Below are 9,347 nucleotides of genomic sequence, written 5' to 3'. Positions count from 1 at the left end.
TTTCTAATCGGGATAAAAAAATGCTCGACTTATAAGTATAAAATTTAATAAATTAAATGAATAATGAAACTGTTCTATACAAAAACTACTATGACCGAGCTCAAGAGGGTAGAAACCGCGTGCCAGGAGAGGAGACTCTAACTTATCGATTACTCGGAGTCGCCTTTCGCGGTGGCAGCGACGTGCCATTGGCCCCTTAAAGGTTCCTGAAAAGCGAAGAAAAGCGCCCGGGCTGGGCCAATGGCCGTGGCGCGCGCATACCACCCTCGCTCTCGTCGCCTTTTTCCCGTGGATTTTTCCGCGCTGTCGCGGCTCTAAGAAAGCCACCGGCAGCGAATCGTGGTCGCGCAAAATCCACCGAAACCACCGTCATTGGCGGAGCCGTAGCGTCTTGACGCCGCCCATCGAGAAACCTGGCACCCGGGAAAACAGAGCTCGCGTTCGTTCCCTCTCTCTTCCTGGATTTTCCCGCCTCTCTCGAGCGCGCCTCTCGTTTTCTCTCTCTATCCGTACACCGCTGCCGCCTCCATCACCTCGTCTTCTTCTCCTTCTTCGTCCTCCGCGCATTCTCGCCCGGCTCCACCTAGAATCGCTCTCTTCTTATCTCGCTTCTACCTCGGCTTCCCTTCTCCGACGACGACGACGACGACGACGACGACGACGACGATGACGACGACGTTGTCACTATCGCGCGCGCTCTCGCTCCTCGCCCTCTTTCTCTACTTTCACCCTGTCCTCCCTGCTCTTTTGTTCTCCCCCGATCGCCTTCCTTCCTTCCTCTTCTTCGGTGTCGGTTTCGTCGGAGCACCCGGCGCACCCCGATCATCCCCGCGTGCGCACCATCCGAGACGACGGTCTCCTCTTCTCCTCTCCTTTTCCCTCGCGCCTCCGTCTTGCCACTTGCTACTCTGACTACCTGCGTTACGAGGCACGGCATATGGCGACCTGGAAGGAACCCCACGTCCGTGGAGCCGAGGAAGAAGAGGAAGAGGAGAGGGATGGTAGCCTCGAACTGCGCGACGGCGCTTCCTCAGATATTAGATTTTACAAGGAGCGTGCTGGGATTTTAGAGGGGTCACGGGGCGGGTGGACGGACGAGAGAGATGGAGAGAGCGCAATCGCTGGATCTGCGCTTCCCTACGTCGGGGGTGGGATAAATATTAATTACGTTTCTAAGGGCTGCCCGCGGCTACGTGTACTGGTTATACTTCCTCGCGCTGTATCCCGGGTCTTACGTCTCCAGGAATTTGCGGGCGCGTCTTCGCGAGACTAGCTTTCTTATTGATCGTCGGTACGGCTGTTCCTATCTGGCTGCTAGTCCCGCGAATTTACGAACACGAGTTCATATTCGATTTTCTTCGTGGAAACGTTATGCGATTTTTTTTTTATTTACTTATCTATTACTAAAAAAAAAAAAAAAAAACAAATGTTTTCTGATTTCTTCTCTGGTTGCCTTATGATATTGAAGTAATTCCTTTCGTTATCTAAGTGAGCGTTTTTAAATCATCGGGAAAAGTAATTAAACCGAACACGCAATTATCATTTATTAATAAATTTCTTTTTCTATCTTCGTTCGTTTAATAGACACGCTATTTGCTGGCCAATTGTGCGACATTGAATCAAACGCGGCAAAGTTTTATTAAATATACCATAGACGCGTGAGGTGTCAACGTGGAAAAAACACTTCGTCGCCTCGACGTGCATTCGCGGCGCTGCTCTATCTCTCCCCGCGTTAAATTGATTCGCATTATTAAAAGCAACCGTGAATTGGCCGTGAAAGTTTTTCAATTTCCCCGGCACTGTCTCCGCCGGTAAATTACACTGATAAATTGCACAATACGACGCGGTTCGGAGAAAATCGCATTCAAAACTACGCGCGTCCCTGTGTCTAGACACGACTGTGCATCACGGATTAGTTGTGCATTTCATCCAGAAACATAATAAGTGATTTCTAGACGACGTTAAAGCGCGATATGACAGAGTCTACTTTTTTTTACAACGATGAATAAGATATAATTAGAATTACCAGTAATCATCAATTTACTCTGCGTACGTTTATATTGATAAATTTTTCAAAATTATCTTCCTTCAGAATATATCTTTTTTTAATTCATCTTTCTCTATATTAATAACACAATTATTAATTGTTAATTAGCTCTTCAAATAAATAATTTTTTAATTATTTTACAGTAAATTACTCACTGATATTATTGGTACCATGGTTCTTGAAAATATACCGCTAGAAAGTTTTACATTATTTATTCTACTTCGCAATTTAGCATTGACATAAACTTTGAGCTTTTTATACAATTTTTTTTTATATCAGATAGCTGATTATGCCTGTCTAAGTCATTAAACTGACCGCATTTCGCCGGCGGCATTTGAAGAAGGGTCAATTTATTGAATTTGCGGGATAATTATGTGGGGGTGCAAACTGCGCGATCGCATGATCTCGTGGGTATGCGTAACCGATGATCATGGTCGATTATCCTTGGAGTCGTTCGCCGCTCTTCGGGTAACGAAGCAGATCACCTCGACTCGCTGGAAACAACCCTTCGGGGGACAAAGATCAGGGGTGGTTGGTTCGAAACCTGGCTGAAATAGGTTGTGCTGCCGCACGGTGGCGGCGTCGAAAACTGAGCCCGTCTAGACAATCTTTTGCAAATTAATCCTTTATTTATCCAAATCGCCCTGCCATATATCGGATAGTTGTAACATAGAGTAAGAACATTTTATAACAACTTATACAACTATTAGAAATTATAAAAAAAAGTCATTATAAAAGCAATATTAAGCAATGCGCATATCTATGTTCTACAGTACGAACTAATTGTCTTTATTCTCTATTTAATTTTTGTTTTAAGCTTATTAACAATTCGTTAAACAAAAGTGAAATAAAAATAAATAAAAATAAATTTAACAATATTAGATAGTACAATAAGAGAATTAACGGCTAGATTTGATTAATACGCGAAGATCAAATTTACTAAACTCATATCTCTGTAATGAAATCTTTATTTTTACGACAACCAACAATGTATCCAATTATAGAAAATATACAATGTAAATAAAGATAAAATTTTGTATATTACGATTATATTGCGATACCATTTTGCGGCGACGCCGAAACATGTCACTTCGTGGAATACGACCGATCGACTTGCCGGTTGATCACGACATCGACGCATCCCATGATAGGGCATTAGATCTTGCTTGGCTGAGGTCGGCTATTAGCCGCAAATGACGTACTTAGGTGGACGGCGATCTCTCCCAGTGATTTGATCGGATGCGGGATTCCTTCAACAATGATTCGGACTATGATTCTGGCCTGAGACCCGCAAGACCGAGCAAGAGCAAGCGATAAGGGGATTCACGGTCCCTTCTTCGTTCACCCTATTGATTTTCCATTCGGAACAGCTTCGGCACTCTCGAGGCGCCAAACGTCGGCGCGAAATGCCCGACCGATTGACCGACATTCGATTGCCAATCGACACGCACTGATCGATCCGCCGATCCGACAATGATTGAGACACCTGCGATTCGTTCGCAAGCGAACAATCGATTCGCTATGAAATTACTGTAAAAAATTACTGTCGCGATTACGCGTTTTTCTCGTTTCGTGTTAATCAGAAAATATTATAAAATTTATTGTTTTTTCTAAAGAAAAAAGAGTTAACAAAATATTGATTTTAGACTTCTTATGTAAATATATATAAAATCTACAGCAATTTTTAAAAATTGCATTAATTTGATATCTCGTCATAATCCAATTTTGAATACGTAATGTTTCCAAATTTTAATGTCGATTAATATTAATTTATTAATCAATAAATTAATAAAATAATAATAAATAATAATAAAATAAATTAATAAAACAATATACAAACGTTCTTAAATTGGTTTTTATTTATATATTTATATATTTATTTATATATATTTTTTTATTACTTATGGACATAAAATAAATAAAGATTGTGTTGATTTTACTTTTATTATATTTGTAAAGGGAAAATAATATGTTGTGAATGTACAGGACAAAATATTTTCTAAACAATTACATATATAATAATTTTCTATCTATACATATCGTGTCTATATATATATATATATATATCGCAAATGTATATCGCAGATTTTGCAAATTAATAACTTTGAACGATTTACAAAAGTATTTGTTATAAAAATCACAAATAATATCGCAATTGTTTTCAAATAATATGTTTTTAAATAATGCAAATTGTTGAATTCTACTAATTTTATTAATTCTAATAATTTTTATTGCAAAAAATATATTTAAATACAATTTCTTATAAAATAATCTATAAACAGCATTTGAATTTGCTGTACAAATTTTTTCACAATTTACCTAAATGTCATATTGTAAAATCGTTTATCAAAGAAAAGAGAACTCAAATTGAATCTTAAAATTAATATTATCTGAATTCTGGTCTTGCGATTTTCAATATAATGAATATTATACGAAAATAATTCTTGCAATTTAGTTACAAAATCATATGACGCCTCAACATTGAAATTAACTAAGTTCCTTAGCAAAATTATAAATATAAATGCGAACTTTAAAGTTTCTACTTTTTTATATATATATAGGAAAATTTTTTTCCAATCTCTTCTTTGCATCTCTTTAAGAAGAGCAAATGCGAAAATGAGTATCAATATTATAATTAACAGAGTAATCTACGATAGAGATAGTTGGCGGTATATTCTAGCGGTAATTAGTCGTACTGTTTGATTTGGATGACGGTGGAAGAGGCTCGCGTGGCTCTGATTGGATGAAGCCGGCGTAGATTCGTCTTCACTTTCCGAAAGGAAAGAACAGCCCCGGGCCTCTGGCTCCGGGAAATGACGAGAAGACGAGATGAGACAAGACGGGACCCGCGAGTTAGGCACGACGAAGTCGTTGAGTTCGGATGAGGTGGGACGGAAACGAGGAACGAGATAGAAGAGACGACGAGATGAGATGAGAAACAGCAATGTCGCAATGAGATATTGCCAGTATGCAAAGGTGTACAAAGCTATCTCAAAGATCTGTCTCAGCGCCTTGTAATAACACGTGCATTAACTTATCAGAGAACTCACCGCATGATAATTAGCTTTAAAAAAATATTTTTATAACTATTGTAATATCAAGTTATATTTGTAACCCACAATCATAAGAAAAGACGTTCATCTTACATATGTTTATTAAATTTTTATAAAAAAGGAACATTTTTATAATTTAAATCTTCTATTAGTAATAAATAACAAGAATTGTGAATCTTTAATTGTATCTTTAATTGTGATGCTGGACGTTTTCGCTAGTGCACATTAGATATAAACTTCTCAGATTTTATATGTATGATCTATCCCTATGCAATAAAACACTGTTGTGCTCGATTGAGTCGTTTTATTATTATGTAATTTTGTATTATATTTAACAAGCAAAAATGTCATTGTTAAATTTGTATTGGGATAGTAAAACAAGCTAAATAGAAATAAATTTTATTGCATCGAAATTTTCAAAAATGCCATTTGATAACATCAAATAATATCATGAAATTAAAAATGAATAACAACAATAAAGTTGAGAATATATTAAGAATCAGAAATAAAAAAACAAAAAGTTGATGTTGTAAACGATATAATATTTATTTGTATAAAGATATAAATAATCTAGAATAGCATCAAAATAGAGTCAATGCATGCCTAGTAAATATATTATAAATCGCAATAGTTGATCAAATAATTTATATAGATATGAAAAAAATAAGATATGCAGGTTCGTAAATTACTTTAGTAATAAATTTTATTAGTTAGTTTTAAGTAGTTAGTAATAAGTTTTTATTTTTAAATCTTTAGCTTTTAAAGAAATACATTATATACATTGTTATTTATATAAACTATCTAAAAACTATACAAACCTATATAAATATGATTCTAAAGCATGTTTTTACGCATAATTATGCTGGTCTTGATATAATCTTTTGCTATTAAAAAGTAGAAGAGCCAAGAGATTTTACGTTCGATATACTTTCTTTTAAATATCCATATCAATAGAAAATTTCTATGTATTCTATAGTTTTTCCTATAGTTTTCTATAGTTTTAATTCTTTAATATATCTGCACGCCCGGGGCGGATTTTCCGCGAGGTATGAAGATAGGGAAGAGGGTGGAAAAGCAAAAGGAAAGGAAGGTGCTTGGGGGGGAGACACGGGGTGCAAGATGTAAGACGAAGGAGGCGTGGTCTCGGCATTGATCCAGAACCCCCACTCCATGCTTAAAAGTACAGCCCTAGCTGCTCCGCTCTGTGCTCACCCCCGTCGACCTGTAAGAAACCGGCAAGAAATGAATATTCATGAGCCATCAGTTTCGCTGCCTCTATCTCCTTGATTCGGTCACCGGCGTCAATGAAAAAATATCATAATAATTTGTTAGAACGACATTAGATATACATAATATTCAGTATCAAAATGATGAAGAAAAATTTATTTTCCCTGTATATTTTGTTACGAGAATTAAAAATCTGCGAAAAAAGTTACACAAAATGTTACTTTTATTCAGCGATATTATTCGAAAAAATATATTGATAAAACAGAGAGAAATGGAAAATTTGTGTATTAAACATGAATTAAACGTATTAATCTAGAGAAATGATCATGATAAATGATGACGCCGTAATTGCAAATTTATCAGCTTATTTTCACGATCCCTTAAAAAAATTTATCTTAAAGGCTAATCAATAGGTTTACTTTGAATTAGTAACTTTAGTCGTCTCGGGATCTGAAATCGTCAAGTAGATTCTCTAAATGCTCTCACCGCGTGCTTGAATTAATTGTGGTAACTCTATTTCTATTTACTCTCGCAGGATATTGCTTTATCTAATTGCTAGCAATACGCGAGCGAGGGGAAAGTACCGGCAGTCGTAATGGTGAATTGATCGCCAATCTCGACATTGGCAGAATACATCCCACGTACGGGATACCGAAACTCGGTTAACAATATAGATAATTTCCAATGAGCAGACTCTTGTAACAACTGCATGGAAAATATATTTCGGCATTGGGAATTTTTCTGAAAAAGGAACTCTTTTATACATCTATGTGTTTGAAAAATATGTGTCCGAAAATGATGAGGTCTATCTCTGCGAAGGTATTCTACATTCCATACAAGCCTCGCGCTGCATAAATGGCGTAGATACTTACAGAAGGACAATAGGACGGGACGTCGCATGAATATTTCATCGCTTGTTCACCCGATATAAATAATCCGAAAGTTTCGGAGCTCGATCTAAACTTTTCACGTGACGTCCCGCTCTATGCGCAAGTCGCAGAGTATGCAAAATTGAGGGGAGCGACTCTCCGCGAATGCATCATGCATCACGGGCAAAAACGCATTCGCGGTCTTCGCGTCCACGTGTATTTGCACAGCTCGCTGCGGACGATATTATTTTATCCAATTGCGCCAACGTTGAACGGTACGCCTGAGAAGGAGGGTTTGGTCGCGACGTCGGTCGGGGCGGATTGGTTGCCGGCTACGACGACGTCGTTCCCGGAGTTTGTTCTAACTTGCAGTCGGTGGCAGTTCTCCTCAAACAGGCTAGATTATGCTCCACATCTCTACGCTTTCGTTCTCCCGGCCGGCTCGCGCGGATTCGCGATTCGCGGAACGCGCGGCTGCACCCATGCGTTTGTTTGATCTAACTTCGCCCTCGAGCTCCCAATCTCGCTGATTGTGAAAGAAGCGCGGCTGGGGAGAGTCCGTTAGCGAGACGACGAGTCCTGTAGTTTCTAGTCTTATCGAGGAACGGGATCGTCCTCGTCAGCGACAAAAGCCGCTTCCCGTTGAGTACCCCACACAACTTGATGATCGAGGTGGATCTATTGCCGTTACCAATTGTTAATGCGCTCCGCCAGAGTTTCTGCAATCTGCATAATAATATTGTTATTATCGTTGTATATAGGAAAGTTACGTGTTTACATCTTATTTCTCTTAGAAAAAAAATATTTCTTTTTACGAGAAATATAAAAAAGGTATTGCAATTAGAATTCGCTGTAAGTAATTTGTTACGTGATCACAATGAATTTCAGATTTCAGACAAATATAGATAAGGATGCATTTAGGCGTTTTTTTCACAAATTCTGATTGCCGTGGCCAAGACGTAACTATAGCAAGCCTTCGTCTTAAATTGTCGGAAGATACGCGCCGCATTAAACCAGAAATGGTCCGCGCTCTGATTTACGAAGCTGTTAACGTATCCGATAAAATACAGCCTTTCGGTTTTATTGCGCCCATTCAGCGCCATTTTGGAGAGCGTGGATTTCTCTCCTCGAAACAATTCTCCCCGTTACTTACCTAGCCACTATGTCTTCTCACGTTTCTCGGTCCAGTAATTTCAATTGGCTTGCAAACGTCCCTCATGATTTCCATTTCAAATCAGTTTTTTCACTGGCAGCGATTCTAAATAAAATAACAATCTAAGCCTTACCCTTGGCAATTAATTTAATTTAATTTAACTTGTTTGCATTGCTAAGTTGTGCTCGGATTCGATAAATGAAATTATATACGCTTCGTAAAAAATAGTATATCGGAATAATAATCCAAGAATCTTTCTGCTTTAATAATAGTAATTATGGAAATATATAAATTTATACTTTTTAATTTGTTTTGTATTCATATATTATTTTGTGGCCGTTTCTTTTTTTTATGTTTTTATAGTACATTTATATTTTTAATTCTTTTATGCGAAACGAGACTCTGCGAACGTGATGTTTTCATTCTTCAACGTGCATCAACGTGCTTTTTGAGTTTCACGCGTCTTTCCCCGAGGACGATAACTCATAGACCGGAGTGTCACGATCCTTTAAAATATTTAGAGGAGGTAGCCCTCGCGCGGGGAAGGAGAAGAGGGTAGAGAGAGGCGGAGGAGAGACTCATCCAAGTTGGCAACTTTCGGTCGTATTAGCTTTTGTATATATATTACCTCATTTGCGAGAGGAAAGCTTATACTTCTACCCCCTGTAGACACTGTATAGATATACCATGCATTCACCTACCCTTCTCCACCTCCCTCCACAATATACTCGTACACGTGCTTCGGCTATATTCCGCCGTCAGTGTGACACTTCACGCGACGAATCGTCTATCCAAAAAGTTTCCGCAACCTCGACGAGTTATGAATTACCGTGACGCTCGGAAGATACAGAAGAAATGAAATGTCACGATTGTTAGACTTTCAATCATTTAAAATATTATTTTAAATAATCAAACCTAGACATAACATTGCAAAGATAAAATTTTACATCTCTCTTATTTAATAAGTCTGTGTGATAAAATGATCAGTCAGCAATAAA

At 38.0% G+C, this 9,347-nt stretch overlaps 1 long non-coding RNA gene across 4 annotated transcripts in view; it reads right to left on the bottom strand.

Moving 5' to 3' along the window:
* Window positions 1–4,366: 4,366 nt before the first annotated feature.
* The window catches only part of LOC148937646 (uncharacterized), a 10,549-nt gene continuing 5,568 nt past the window's right edge, over window positions 4,367–9,347 (bottom strand). The window contains exons 2-5 of one of the 4 annotated variants that reach the window (XR_016138098.1): window positions 8,350–8,454; window positions 7,200–7,922; window positions 6,912–7,032; window positions 4,367–6,322 (exon numbers count right to left, since the gene is read on the bottom strand). This is a non-coding gene — a long non-coding RNA (uncharacterized LOC148937646). Of the gene's footprint in view, window positions 7,923–8,349; window positions 8,455–9,347 lie in introns of all 4 variants that reach the window. The other 3 variants (XR_016138101.1, XR_016138099.1, XR_016138100.1) reach the window with 3 other exon arrangements.

Source organism: Pogonomyrmex barbatus, unplaced genomic scaffold, assembly GCF_055798465.1.
Source record: "Pogonomyrmex barbatus isolate J1 unplaced genomic scaffold, ASM5579846v1 scaffold12, whole genome shotgun sequence".
NCBI classification, from domain to species: domain Eukaryota; kingdom Metazoa; phylum Arthropoda; class Insecta; order Hymenoptera; family Formicidae; genus Pogonomyrmex; species Pogonomyrmex barbatus.
Note: the sequence above shows the minus strand (reverse complement) of the source record. Positions and strands in the feature narration are given on the sequence as shown.